The sequence below is a fragment of the Tympanuchus pallidicinctus genome, unplaced genomic scaffold, assembly GCF_026119805.1.
Source record: "Tympanuchus pallidicinctus isolate F22 unplaced genomic scaffold, pur_lepc_1.0 scaffold9, whole genome shotgun sequence".
In the NCBI taxonomy this organism is placed as follows: Eukaryota; Metazoa; Chordata; class Aves; order Galliformes; family Phasianidae; genus Tympanuchus; species Tympanuchus pallidicinctus.
In genome coordinates, this window is record NW_026294813.1 from 89,897 (window position 1) to 105,095 (window position 15,199).

Sequence of the window (15,199 nt, forward strand, 5' to 3'; positions counted from 1 at the left end):
CTGGGTCTGTGATAACTGTAAGAGAATCTGTCCAGATGTGTCATGTGCTCACTGCAGAAAGCTGACATAACCACAGATGTCATGAGCTTAACTGAATGCATATACAAAATACATTTTATGCATGGTACAAAAGAGTACTCTTGAGGGAAATTTCAAGAAAGTCTATGATCCAGGGGCAAGGAAGACAGAGGCTGTGTGAAATTCTAAGATCTGTAAGGCATTACTTCCATCAGAGATGCATGCATGCAGGCCTCCTACCTTGGGATGTCTTTCATGGTGATGGAGATAAGACCTGGTTCCTACCAGACTGCTCTAGGTTTGTGATGGTGGAAGGAATTTTCTGCTATCATACAAAGAAATTACACTACATGCATAGAAAACAGATCAAGGAAACACTGCGTAGCTTTGTTTAAATGATGCCTCACATTCCCAATGAAACCTTCCAGAGATTACATGGTCATTCCTATGCTGGTGCTTCAGGAGGGGCTTACCACAGCCTGAGACAAGTGAATCAGACACAGGTCCGACTGAAACCCACCAGGCTCTAGCATGCATTGTTTGTGCATCAAGGCTGATCCTTCAGTCACAGCCACTCACCACACCATCCTACCCCGAAGCCACTCAAACAATAAAGCTGATACTGAAAAGTAGCCAGGCAGGCAGACAAGTGGAAGAGCCATTCTCTTCAGCACAGCATTACTTCAGTTTAACCTGGAATCTAAAAACAGCCTTGAGTCTCTCAGTCTGTCCCTTGTAATCTTACTACAATGACTTATCTTCCTTAAAATTTTAGTTCTGCCTATTCAAAGACTAAATATGGATGTGGTTTTGTTGTTGTTGTTGCTGTTTTGGTTTGTTTCTGTTTTTCTTTTTCAGAATAATTTGCTATTTTTTCATCAAGAAATCACTAGGAGCATGTCATCTCTCCCGAATCAATTCATTTCAGTAAAATATAGCTGGGATCCTTTCAAGTACACTTTGTGTACAAAAATGCTCCTATTTTAATTGGATAGTCAACAATAAATGGATGGTAACAACATTTTACCATTGCTCTTGTTTGGACAGCACCCATAGCCTTTTATTTTGTTGTCTTTGGAAAATTTTGTAATCTTTGTTTTCCATGCCTGTTGTACACAGCCAGTTTGGTTTACTAAGAAGGAGGTGCTCTTTTCTAACACAATGCAATTTTCTAATATTAGAATTACTGAAAGGGACAGAAAAGTAATAGGTATTTCTTTTCTATTCTGTTTGCATTTCACACTTGACAGCGCTCTGTGCGTAGTTCATCCTGGCTTTCCCCTGGGTAACTAATCAATAAGTCAGTTTCCTTTGCTGTTCGAGACTTTCACACAACAACAGAGGAAAATAAAAGCATTTTAGAGCATAGGAAAACATGTATATATACTCACAAATATGGGCAGGACTTAGATGAGCTGCCAGAAATCACTCAAAGCTCTGCAGAATCGACGCACCAGGCATGTGCAGAGTACAGGGCAGGGGGATAGGGACTGCTAGCATGTGCCCATAAACCCCCCTTCCTGCTGGAGGGAACATTTGTAGTGCGATGCATTCTGGAGAGGTGAACCCAAGTTGTGTGTTTGTTAATAGAACTGGTGGAATAGTTCCTCATTTTGAAAGGTATTTTGAATATGGAGCCCTACCCTCTCTTTTCACCTTCTTTCTTTGCTTTGGTAGTATCACTGCATTTGTCTTCACATGTGAACTGCTAGAAGAATTGCCTGTAATTTACAAACCTGAAAAGGAGGAGCTCTTCATATTCTTTATCCATCAGCGGCTATTAGCATCCACTACAACAAACTAATGGAATAATTCATAGTCCTTGATGCCACAGCATTAAAAAAAAAATAAAAATGGTGATAATAGTAAGAAGCACAGCAACCTCCTACTGTTCAATGAAGAGAAGAAAAAAAAAAACTTCACAGGCTTATTTAGTTTATCCATTTCTCCCCAGACAAAGCAATCACTTTTAAACTTTCTTTTATTTTTTTGTCTTTTTTTGTCTTTTAAAAATTTTTTTTTGTCTTTTTGTCTTTGCTAAAAACCACTAGCAATAAGGATTCGGCCAGCACCCAAGGCAGTCTGTTCTTTCCTTGCTCTCACAGTCAGGTACTTTCCCACTCAGGAAGGTGAGTCTCGCCCAGGAGACCTCCATCACCTGCTCTACTTTTTATCACCAGATCCAACTGGCAGCCTTTTCATGTGGAGCACACACAGCTTCACACTGTTGCTGAGAAGTGCTCATGGCACTCTCCAGTAGGACAACGGGGATCCGGGATGCGGTGGTCTTCAGGCGGCCATAAGGCTTGTTGCAACCCTAAGGAACTAGCCGTTCCACACATTCACCCTGCTGTTGCCTCTCCTGAAAGCCTGCCTTTGAAACCGAGCTCGTTCGTGGGCGTACTACCTCTATTTTCCCCTTTTACTGCAAAAAGGGCTCGTTCCCGCCTCCCTGGCGGGGGGGTTCCGTGCCTTCGTTCGCACCCGGCCCTGCAGCGGGGGTCGCCCTTGCCGCTCTCCCACGTCCTCCATCCCGGGTGGCAGCGGCCGCCCCCGCGCCGCTCCCCCTCTCCCCGGCACTGCCGCAGCGGCTGCACCGCAAGGCGAAGCCCACGCCGCGGCTCCGGCCCGCCCCTCCCGGCCCGTCACGCCTGGCGGCTCCAGCGGGAGGCTCTGCGCTCGCTCCCTCCCGCAGCCGGCTTCAGGAGGAGGCGGCAGGGAAGGAGGGAGCGGCAGCGGCTCGCAGCCCGCCCGGGCCCTCCGGTAAGTGATGCTGCGGGCAGCGCCCGCTGTTGCTGCCGGGCAACTTTTCCTCTTTTTTTCTTTTTTTTTTTTTTTTCCCCCTTCCTTTCTCACTCCCCTCCTCCCTCCCCCCCCCTGCTCCGTTCGCGTGCTTGCGGCGGGAGAACACCTCAACTTTTGCACAGGACTTAGGAGGGGGTTTGTTTGGCGGGGAGGAGGGAGCTCAGCTTCGGGCAGGTCGAGCCTTAAAGGGAGTGCAGAGATTCTGAGTCTCCGCTCGGCTGCTGCTCACTTCAGTTGCATCCGACGCCCGCTCGGCTGTTCGCGCTCAGACCTGCTGGCACAGATGCCAGGCGGTGAGGGTATCTCATCTCGGCTTGGAAGCTGACCGGCATACTAAGGCTGGCACAACTTTTGCACGCTAGAGGATCAGAAACCAGGGGGAGCAGGTTCGCAGAGACTTCAGATGCTTGAGGAAAACAAGCTTGCCAGTGTCATAGAGGTAAGGATGGAGAGGAAAATCGGGTAGGCAGAAGAGACGTAGGGATTCCAGCTCCTCAGGGAACTGACACTTTCTAAAATGTGTGTGGAAGCAAGCAGGCAGGGTTTCAGGCTGTGGAACAGAGAAGACAAAAGGAAGAAAGGAAGGAAGGAAGGAAGAAAGAAAATAATCAGTGTAAAAGCTTTGGAAAACTATATTCCTTTTCTCACTATGGACTGCTTGCAAGGATTGTGATTCACACTATGTTGGGAGAACAGTTTAGCATTCACCACTTGTAAGGGGGATCGGGGAACTCCCTTCCTTACAACTGCAGGATAGGAGTTTTCCAAATCACAGTTACTGTTTTCCTAGCACTTCGGGAATTCAGACAGTGAGAGGTGTCCAGGCAGTACATACAAAGGGAAGCGTGGAGTTAGTTTCCTGGGCAAAAACCTTACTGAAGTCCAGGTGCGGAGTGGTAGGATGACCCATGGGATGCTGAGTTCTTTAGGGACTGCAGGGCAGAAGAGCCAAAGGGATGCAAGCAGATGGAACAGCAGGTCTGGAAGTCCTGAGCAGTGGCAGGACTCCAGGGATCTTAGGGCTGGGTGACACGGGGATAAATGAGCATGGTGGTCACTGATGAGTCCTGGTTACCTAAACATGGAAGGACCATGGGTGCATTGAGATGGGGGGGTGAGGGTGGGAGCTGAGTCATGCCTGCTGGGGTGGCCATTGCACATCTGTGCAGCATGGGGGGGTGAGGAGAGAAGGAAAAGATGAGAAGATTGTCTCATCAAAAGATGCTGAGATCATCCAGAAGCTCGTCAGTGATTCATGATATCCTGCTCTCTTTCCCGGAAGTAGCTGGGAGGCTGATGAGTGTACCTCTGATGGGCTGGGAGGGATTGCAGAGGTTAGTACAACACAACGGAAACCTACCCAGACAAACAGTCAGTACTGCTGGTACTTGGTCTGCATTGCACTGCAGTGCAGGGAGCTCACAGCAACTTCTACCTTAGGAGAGAGGGAGATGCTGATCTGATCTGTTGAGGTGGCACAAACTATGTCAAAGATTACTGCATTGTGAGTTGAACTGTAAGGAGATTTTGGAAGGAACTTCTTGATGAATTTACAATTAACTTACACAAAAGAAAATGTAAACAGAAATAGAGAAATATAAAGAAATGTAAATAAATAAACAAACCACAAAATAAAGTTCTTCAGCTAGACTCTTTGGGAATGGTATACTTCTGTTGGAAGTGTTTTTCCTGAATTCCCTATATGAAAGAGCCTCCTGTTCTACTATGCCATATGTCTTCCTGAATTATTGAAATTTTAGAGTGGATTTTATTTTCATGGATGGATGTCCTTGAAGGAATGCAAATTATTATTGTGCTGTTTTTTATAACGTTCGTATTCTTCCTGGTCATTAAAGATGTATTCAGCATTTTTGTAGAGAAGGAAGCACCACGGTAAATTGGAGACACTGGTCCTCCCCCCTCAGCTAGCCATCTTCTGCAATTTCACTGAATGATACCTTGCATTAAATCTTATCATTTCAGGGATTATTTTGCATCTTTCTTTCTTTTCTTTCTCTCTTAAATACCTGTATCTGTAATGCAAGCATCTCTTTTTTCTGTATTCCACAGAAACATAGGATTTTCTAAAATACAGTCATAATACATTCCAAGGAGGCTTACGTACATACATTTGGAGGAAAGCTTCCCATCAGCTGAGTATTGATTAAAAAAAAAAAAAAAGGGAAAAAAAGTGTATCAATTAACATTATTGACACACATGGTGCCTCCAAGCATCTTTAAATGATACCTTAAGGAGGAAAAAAGGAACAAGCAGTAGTCCCATGCCTGTATTTCTGTGACTGTATTCCTATTGCTAACTCAACACAGATGACCCTGCGTATCAGTGACACAGACTCAACATAAGCTTTCTCTGATGGCAACTTCGTGTAAAATCGTGTCACTGCATTCTAGAAGAGCAGATCTGTGTTTGGCCAAGGCAAGTGCGTTCTGATTATGTATTTCAAAAATGTAGTTAATTTGTCACTAACAGCAAAACAAGAGTTGTGTCTTCTTTTTCTTACTTGTTAGCGGCGTTACAAGAAAGATGTTTGCAACAAAGGAAGATCACGTGAAGCGTTCAGTTATACACGCAAAACGCAGTGTTACTGCAGGTGACAACATGAAATCTATAATCGTGATTGTGTGTTCCTTATTATATAAGCTTACATAAGTTGCTTGCAGTAATGGCTGGTGTCAAATGAATTTCTAAATGATGTGTTTCAAAGCACAGAGGACAAATGTTTATCCACAGCGGTCCTCATCCTGTCCTCATCCTGCCATTAAAATCTGCATGACTCACGCTGTAGATTTCATTGGGAGCTCAAATGAATCCCGCGGTGTCATTACGTAGTATTTGAAGCACAAAAATGGCATTAATGAAGATATTTCACAATCTCAGTTGTATAAGTGTTGGTTTAGCCTCACAGGCAGATCACCTGGGCTGTGTGTTGCTGTGAATCCTTGCAACCCATATGCGTCACAGAATGCATATCAATGCTTGTTTAAACAAAAGCTCATCAATTACATTAAATGTGTTTGCAAACCTATGATAGGGAACCCACAGCTGCTGCCACCGCCCTTTTATTATGTAGTGCATAATATCTTCGGCTTAGAGCAGATCAGCATCCTTCAGAGGACTGAATTTAGAGCTTGTTTTCTTATAGGTGTTTTTAAGAGGCTAAATGGAAAAGTAAACGGAAAGGATGTACCACTAAGAAAATAGGTACTACGGCTCCTCTTTTAAATATGCAAACTGTTTCAGTCTAGAGTTAATGTGATATATTCTCTGATCCCTATGTTGCAAAATGTGGTGGCCCTTTTTTCCGTAGTGGCTGATAGCCACAAAGATGTGTCTGACAGGCTTTTGATTTGTATTTCTGTACTGTTCTCCTGTACGTATGCATGTTGCCAGTCTATGATGCTCTAGTCAGGTTTGGTCTCTCCCTTTTTTATGTAGCTGAGAAATAAATACATGTGTATTCAATGCAATTAAAAGCAGATTTCTTTAGCATGATTATTATTGAAACTGCTGTGCCGTTACAAAAAAAATCAGATAAGGTAAAGCAAGACAAAGCCTGTCCTTTCCTTCTCTGTGGCTCAAACTCTCGGTCAGCTTCCCCACCCAGAGAGGCTAATAAATGTTTAAATGCTGCAGGCGTAGCAATCAAACTGCTTAAGGTGCAATACGTTTTATTGATTAAGACATACAAATTTCTAAGACAGAGTTTTACCTCTGTCTGCATTTCCTCTGAGCACCTGCTGATGGTAAAGACTTGACATGCATCAACAAAACATCAGACTTTTGTGATTAGATGGGCATTCCTTCCAAGTATTTCTAACTGAACTGAAAATGCACGGTAACAAAAGCTTGAAAAGCACCTCACATGTAATGTAGCTATTCTAGCACACAGCATATAGCTTTATATTGATCCAAGACTCACGAAAAATATAGTATTACTGCAGTTTCATGTTGGCTTGCCAAAAGCAAGATATATTTAAGATAAAGCAGTATCTCCAAGGCTGATTATCTCCTTCTCAGCAAACTGTTTTTGCAGTCATGGTCCTACAGGTCTAGTTATGTTGTTTTGTTCTAGGGCAGTAGTCTGCATCTCATAAGTACGTGTAGGTTTTTGACTAAAAATCCCAGAAAGCCACAGAAAGTGCATTTTCTAGCTGCATGAAAACATCCTGTAGGCTTTTTTTCCATTAATGGTAATACAAGTTACATGTAGGGAAACGTTCTGGGAAACACATTATGGTCTAGAAGTACAGGTAAGCATGAGAGGTAGCGTTGCTCTCAGCATCTTACAGTGTTGCTGGGTCTCTATGCGCCATCATTTTCATTCCATATTAAGCTGGAGGCTAAACTTCCTTTCCTTTCTGTGGGAGTAATGATGCTAATCCCAAGGAGCAGTTTTTGTAGGCTGCATTCTACCCTTGCCCCCCTCTGCTCCTCTACCCCAGGCAGACACTGCCACAGCTGTATAAATGAAGTGGTCCTCCCAGATGCTTCTGAGACAGAAATGGTTTATCTGAGCAGCACTTCCAGCTGGAAGCCACTGGTCTCTGACATGTACCTTGTTGGTTTGATCTCTGCACATGCACCTATGTTGTTTTTTTTTTTAACTAGATGTGTTCTTGAAATCCTGTTTCTTTGTCAGCTGAGGGCATGGCTTAGATCCTTGTGATCTATGAAAATGGGATGAAAATAATGTTTATTTTCATTAAAAAGGCACATACTTGAAAATTTGATCACAGCATATGTCCAATCACCACCAATATCAATAAGATCAACAGTGTATTCTTTCATTTCCTAATTATCTTGAAAGCTCACTGCAGGGTATAGGTAATCTCTTTCTTGCACAGATATGAACATGCCAGATACTATTTGGCATCTTGCTTTTTAATTCTCATTCAATGAAGTAAACACTTTGGATTATGGAAGATCTCATAGCAAAGGTTCGTTAAATCCCTTTGAAGGGATTTGTGAATCAGTAAGTGATGTGGTGGGTGCTGTAAAAGAAAGGGAAGACCAAGTATTACTGTGGTCTCCTACAACACTCGAAGACACAAATTCTTTACAGAGCAAAGTTCTCTTTTGTTTTTACTGGGCTGTATTTGAGCTGTTTTTAATCAACATAATAATAATAATAATAATAATAACAACAGCAGTATCAGGTGAATATACCGAACATTTCATGGACCACCAACTTATCAGCATATAGCTGTGCAACTGATGACGGTTTTGGCTTTTGGTCTAGAAGTCACCTCTCATGGACAGGACTCATTTTTATGTGTAGCTTGGAACACAGGCTGCCACCCACACCAGATTCATTTATCTTTATATCATTCTTCCTCAGTGTGTGAGCAGCACCTTATTTTCAAATAACTCAACAGTTATTTCCTTGCAGTTTTATTAAACAAGTCAAGCTCTGACAACAGAGAGAGTATCAAAGAAAAATGTACATCATGATGTTGGACAAGTGACCAGTGAACTGATTACTGTGTTAGGTAATCATGTAAGAATGATCTGCTCAGAAAAAAAAAAAAAAAAAAAAAAAAAAGGAAGAAAAAAAAGGAAAAAAATAGACAAGAAAAATGTATTAAGGCTTAGGGGAGTGTCTACTATGCAGGTATCTGCAAGATGGTTTCTGCACAATACAGGTGAATATTGGAGTAATTCCCATTTGAATGGACTGTGTGAGGCCATTTAGTCCAGCCAACTTCCAAAAGCAGGCTGACTTTTATAGTTAGAATAGGTTTCTCACAGCTATGTCCATTCGAGGTCTGAGCATCAACAGGGATGGGGATTCCAGAGCTCTGCAGCCATTCCAGTATACCAACACCCTTATTATGACTTGCATCCCTACAGCTAGTTGACAAAATCAGTCATACTGATCCTGATGTGGTTTCACATCAGAAGAGAATAGTTACTGCTGGCTAAACTCTTGTTTATCTTTCATCCCTACAGAGAACATGGTAGAAGCATGAGTTAAAAGTGGCATCCATTTTGTCATAATGCAGGCATTATGAGAGGCTCCATTTTTTCAGGAAGACGGTATTTTCTCTGTTACAAAGATGTTATTGTGCATGATTTTTGCAATGTGTTATTTCACGGGAGGTATTTTGAGACATGTAATGCTGAATCTCTATAAGCAGCTGGAATTAAGCATATAACTGGACTACTGAGTGTGCGTAGGGGATTGAATGTCTGTTAACAAAGCTGTGCTCTGCAGGTGGCAGTGTCTCAGTTGTGAGAGGAGGAAAACCATCTGAAATTATTACACTTCTGCATAAATACATATATCACTAACTTCTGCCCCCATACACACCCCTGTAATTTGAATGATGAGAATGGAATCATATTTCTTGTGAGTTTGGCTCAGAATCTGTCAACAAATCAGAGTGAATTTGTTGGAAAAAAATTGTGACAGAAGAGAGTGATTATTTTTATGATAACTATTTTCTCGTTGCGTTTACATACTGTTGTAACTACTTTGAAAATAAGGAAGCATATGACCAGAAAATGTGTGTCTTCCTAATACTCCATCTACTGGGAGATACCCTGAACTTTTAAACAGATTCTATGCATTCCAGCATTTAATCAGAGTCTACATAGGTCGTTCTGAAAGTAATGCTCCTATTTATTTCCTTGCAAACTACCACAGATATAAAGAGCACAATAACACTATTTGATAGAGCAAATTCTCAGCTACAGCACACTGGTTTTCAACATAGTCATCACCATTTTCACCTGCAGTCTCTGTGCACCAGCAGAGGTGACCCACTACTGCTGTTGCCAGTGCTGAAACATACTACCCACTGCCTCACTGTGTTCATATCCAGTTTTTGGTCTCCATAAATGTTCAGCAAGTATCATTGAATGTCAGTGGGTGCCATTTTTTTTCTGCATTGAGGAATTCAGTGAATGATACACTTTTGCTTCATTCCACACTTCCACATGAGACACCGGTATCCACCAGCTGCCATCTGTCACATAGCAACCACACGTAAGGGATATTGGTGGGAACGTTCAACCTCTACTGCCAGACCACCAACATCCTCCTCTGATGTCATGACCAACATCATAAAGTTGGAGGCGGTACTTTTGGAGCAGGCTTCATACATAATTAGCCATGGAAGATATTGTCATGTTAATTAACACGGAAAAACTCAGATGGATATGTTTCTTAGCACCGGAGATATAAAAATATAATGTTATTTTTCCTCTTTGTTGTGGCACACTTACCTCATAAAACCTCATTAAGACCATAAAAGCATACATTCAGCTTTAAAGACAAAACTGTATGCTTTCTATATATGTATTTTTATCCTTTTATAGTTGATTATTACCAAAGAAAAAGTAACTTTTAGAGTAATGAAAAGCCTTTTTCGATGTATTTTATACTTTACAAATTTTTAATTAATATTTGTTTTGACAGATTTCACAGATACATTGACAAAAAAAAAAAAAAAAGTGATATGTATGCAATCACTTGTAAACTGTTTTAAAATCAGAATGTTATTCTAGCTGGTGGCATTCCTTTTGTCCCATTTATCATTATGATCTTATTTAGCCTCATTAAAGTCTGTGATACAGGTAGTGAAGAGAATAAAAGTTTTGTAATACTTGAGATAATTTTCAAGTTAAAGAAAACATGATTTAAAAGAGGAATGTCATTTGCATCTGTACATGTGTGCATATACTTAACTGTGTAAAAAATAGAAAAATATCAAGACATACCACTCTGTGACATAAAGCATATACATCTTGTGTAAGTGTACAACTTTGAAATTTCTAAAGAAGTTGAGGTCCCCATATTAAGGGAATGGTCCAATTGGGCAACATCTGACCTAAAGGGACATCCCGTATGACATGGCATCATACTATTGGGGGGAGCTGTCTGAGATGACTGCTGTTGGTTTGGGACTGGCTGGGCACTGGCTTGCTGTTGATAAACTGGTGCTATTCTGCATCATCACTTATTTTTTTTCCCTCTTTCTTTTCCCCTTTTTTACTTAACTCCTTAGCTACGTGCACATGTTGTTGCACTTTTTTTTCTTAAATTCCCTCCATCCCTCCTGGAAGAGGTGGCAGCAGTGGTGGTGATGCTTTAAAAAGGAAAAAAATACCGAGAATTTCTCTGTGATTTCTTCTAACTGGAGTGACTAAGGAACACGTAAAGAGTAACCCATGTCAGGCTGCTCTCATCTATTGCATCAAAGCCTTTCTTTGGCTTATGAATCACTCCAGAAGATATTAGGGTATTTGTACCTTTGACTTCTCAGTATCTGAAATTTCAAGAAATTTTACTCAAATCCCTATCGGGGATTGACATTCACAAAAACTTTGAGTAATTGCTATTTCTCATATTTCTCTCTCTTGCCAAATTGCTACTTGTGTGATGTTTCTTCTCCAACACAGTACAACAAACTTTCTACAACTTAATAATAACTTATAAATGATATATGTAATCTATCTGAAACTTTAATAATCTTACTATCTGAGATGCAGTGAGGATTTTTGTAGAAATCATACATCACATCTTTGTACTACTGATGGCAAGCTTTACACTTAGTGGTGTTTTTGTCAAACTTCGACTCCTTCTCTGTGAGTTTTAAAGTTTCAGATTCTTTCCATCCACAGCTTCATGGCAGAACACTACCAAAAGCCAGAAAATTACTTTGAATTTCTTTTTGTTTTTCCCTCTGTATTTAGTAAACATTTACCTTTCATGTGTTCTTAGAGTGCAGCATTGAAGATTCCTTGCTATGACCAGTTGCACAAAGTAATTAATGAGAATGGGACTTTGCATAGAGAAAACATATTTCCTGGGAAATCAGGCATCTCTGGGAAGAACAAGTGCTTGCTAATTTTTCTATTTATAGTAATGAATAAGTTTGGTGAATTCCTGCTCAGCAATCCGGAATAGGCAAAACTATTTCCAGTATTTGAGAAAGTGTTGTAAGGGGTCCTTCAGTCTGTCCATTGTATGGGTTTTCTCTAAAGCAAATGTTGCTCAGAAAAATCAACTGAATAATTTCATGCTTTATATTTGCTGACATAGGAGTAGCTCAAGGTGCAACCTGAAATGTATTTAACATCCCACTTAGTGTCTTAAGGTTTATGTGTTATTTTGATAGTGACTGGAAGAAAAAAAGTTTTTTCAGCTGTTCTAGGTACTCCTAGATCTTGGTCCACATTTGGTCTTCAGAACAGAATTGAAGGTTCCACCCAGTGAAGAAACACACTGAGAGACTTAACAGTATAGCAGGTGGGTGGGACACGTGGTTCTCAAGGAAAGGCTATTGCCTTGTTCATCTGGGAAGAGAGGGCCAAGCAGAGAGAGGGATGTAAGTGCTGTCTGCACTTACATCATCTAATGAGTGATTACAAAGAAGATGAATTCAGGAAAAGGAATGGAAATTCCACTGAGATAGAAGGAAGAAATTATTCACTGTGGGGATGGTGATGCACCAGAGCAGGCTCATGTAGATGCTGTGGAATTGCGTTCTATCATCAGAATTTGCCAGTGCACCGCGCCAGAAAGCCTGATCCAATTTTGAAGTTAACCTGGCTTTCAGCAGGAGTGTGAAGTCATTAAGTCCCTCCATACCTTCCTTACTCTATGATTCTAGTGTTATGAAGGGTTACTGGCATAAAGACTGTGTTTAAATTGAAGTTAGTAAATCATGGAATTCAGTGTCCCCCTCTTGTGAGCACTTCTACACCATCAAGAATAATTTCTGGTTAAGACTATGTCCTCTTTTCACATTTGCTTGCAAAATGTAGACCTAGGAATGAAGAATTTATGCTCAGAGAGAGAATTTACTTGCTCACAGCAAAATACTCTGCCCTGTTAAACTGCATTCCATAAAATGTCCCTTAAGTGGCTAGAAACCATTGCACTGTACAGACTAAGAAACAAAAACAAGATAATTATATTGATTAAAAATTGTTTTTGCTGAGAAATAAGATTATTGTTTTTCTTTCTAAGGAGCCAAAGTGCTGAATCACTTAATTTTGTATTTATTTATGGAAATTCAGAGGTTTATACTTCGAGCTCAGAGCTGGACATGAAGTGACCTCAAGGCCACATTTCTATCCCTTGGAAACTAGTCTTTGGAGTGCACAAAGAAGATTTGACTGAAACTTACTGCACTTTTAGTCAGAATAGTTATTTCAAGTTATTCATGACTGTCAAGTGAAGTCCCAAATGACTAGAAAAATGGAAATAACACTCCCAGTTTTTAAGAAATGTAGAATAGGGTAACTACAGGCCAATGAGCATCCTGTCTCTGCCTGAAAAGTTCACTGAACAGATGCTCCAGAGGTAGATCATGCCTGACCCATCCGGTGGCTTTCTGTGATGGAGTGACACCATCAGTAGACAGAGTAACTGATGTCATCCACCTGGACTTCTGCAAGGCAGATATGGTCCCACATCACATTCGTATCTCTAAATCTCTCTAAATTTGAAATATATGGATTTGAAGGATAGACTACTCAATGGATCAGGAATTGGTTGGATGGTTGCAGATAGAGGGTTGTTGTCAGTGGCACTGTGTCCAGGAGTAGGCAGAGGGGATCTGTCATAGGACTAGTACTCTTCAGCATCATCATCAATGACCTAGAGAGTGTGACTGGTAACTCTCAGCAAGTATCTGCTGACGACACCAAGCTGAATGGTTCCATGGATACAAAAGAAGGAAAGGACATCATCCAGATCTGGACAGGTTTGAAAAGTGGGCCCAGCTAATGAGGTTCAACAAGGCTAAGTGGAAAGTATTGCACTTGGATTGGAGCAATCCCAAGTAAGAGTACAGAATGGGAGAAGAACTCACTGAAAGCAGCCCCTCAGAGAAGGAATTTGGTATTCTGATGGATGAATGGACATGACCAAAAGGCATGTCTGCAGCTGGGAAGCCCAGCCCTATCTTGAGCAGCATCAAAAGAGGGGTGACCAGGGTGGTGAGGGAGGTAATTGTTCCCTTCTGCTCTGCCCTCTTGAGGCCTCAATTGGGCCCCCCCCAACACAAGCAAGATATTTGGCTGTTCTAGTGGGTTTACAGGTTTACTTTACTCGGATAAGTGTGGTAATTCTTGAGCTAATACATGCCGATGAATGCCAACCTCCAGGGATGCATGCATTTCTCAGATTCTAGAGGAGAGCCATAAAAATGATCAGAGCAAAAAGAGGGGAAATTTAGGTTAGATGTTAGGACAAAATTTTTCACTCACAGGGCAGTGAGGCAGTGGCACAGTTGCCAAGAGAATCTATGGATGCCCCATCCCTGGAGGTATTCAGGTTGGTGTGGGGCCCTGGGCAGTCTGATCTTGTGGGTGGCTGCATTGCACATGGCAGGGATGTTAGAACTAGATGATCTTTAAGGTCCCTTCCAACCCAAGCCATCCAAAGCTAAAATAATAATTTGAATAAATCTTATTGAATCCTAAAGGATAACAAAACATGGGGACTGTAGAACTTTTTTACCAGTTTAAGATATATTATGGTAGTTCTTGTTTAAAAGATACAATGTTTATTTGAAATATCCAAGTCCACATCTCAAAGGCATAGGTAATTCTTTTGTTTTCTTGGAATCATATAAGGATTTTGGAGTTCTGGGCTGCTCTGGTTTTTCTGACTCACAGGGGCACAAGTGCTTCAGTGTATCTTCCTTGAGATTTTCTTGTATGGTTTATCTTAAAAATAATGCAGTTAGATAATTTTTTTCATTTTCACCATATGACCAATGCAGTGCAGAAGAAGCATATGAAAATTCAAAATGCAGAAATATCATTCCTAAGTAACATCAGGTGGAGAGCCCATTGCTCTTCCCTCTGGGTTACTTGTATGCATGCTCTCTTCTAGCTTGTACTCTTATGTCCTACCCTATGTACAGAGGAGTACATCTGTGCTTACCAATCTTTATACACACACACACACAAATAATCAAATTTATTGCAATAGGAATGTTTATATGAATTACAAACAGTAATTCTACTGTGTATGAGGGCATAAGTTCTTGCAGAATAAGATCACTTGTTTGATAAAGTGGAAATCTTGTGGCAAATGAATTTTGACAGTACAATTTCCTGCCTGGAGAGACAGGTAGGAAATGGATCTGAATCACTGATTAAACTTATTCAGTCAATTGTTGATGACTTTTTATTAAATACGCAATCTACTTTTAGGTTCATTTTATTTCTGACTATTGTTTGAAACTACATGATTTTCTGAGCTTGAGGGATTTCTTTTGTGTTATACTGCTCAAGCATAAGATAAAAGGAAGCCATTATGAAAATCCGTGTTTCAATGTAGAGTAGCAGGAATGACATATAGGCTCAATATGTTGCTTTCTGCAATTCCTACAA

At 40.9% G+C, this 15,199-nt stretch overlaps 2 protein-coding genes and 1 long non-coding RNA gene across 3 annotated transcripts in view; 2 read left to right on the forward strand and 1 right to left on the reverse strand.

Moving 5' to 3' along the window:
• LOC128074677 (uncharacterized) overlaps positions 1–15,199 on the reverse strand; it is a 406,066-nt gene that overhangs the window by 66,086 nt on the left and 324,781 nt on the right. The window lies entirely within an intron of this gene.
• Positions 2,661–15,199, forward strand: part of SV2C (synaptic vesicle glycoprotein 2C) — a 98,830-nt gene continuing 86,291 nt past the window's right edge. Inside the window, exon 1 of the mRNA XM_052670719.1 lies at positions 2,661–2,781. The gene's annotated coding sequence lies outside the window, so the exon portion shown is untranslated. The remainder of the gene's footprint in view (positions 2,782–15,199) is intronic.
• The window catches only part of IQGAP2 (IQ motif containing GTPase activating protein 2), a 228,026-nt gene continuing 220,434 nt past the window's right edge, over positions 7,608–15,199 (forward strand). Inside the window, exon 1 of the mRNA XM_052670718.1 lies at positions 7,608–7,619. The gene's annotated coding sequence lies outside the window, so the exon portion shown is untranslated. The remainder of the gene's footprint in view (positions 7,620–15,199) is intronic.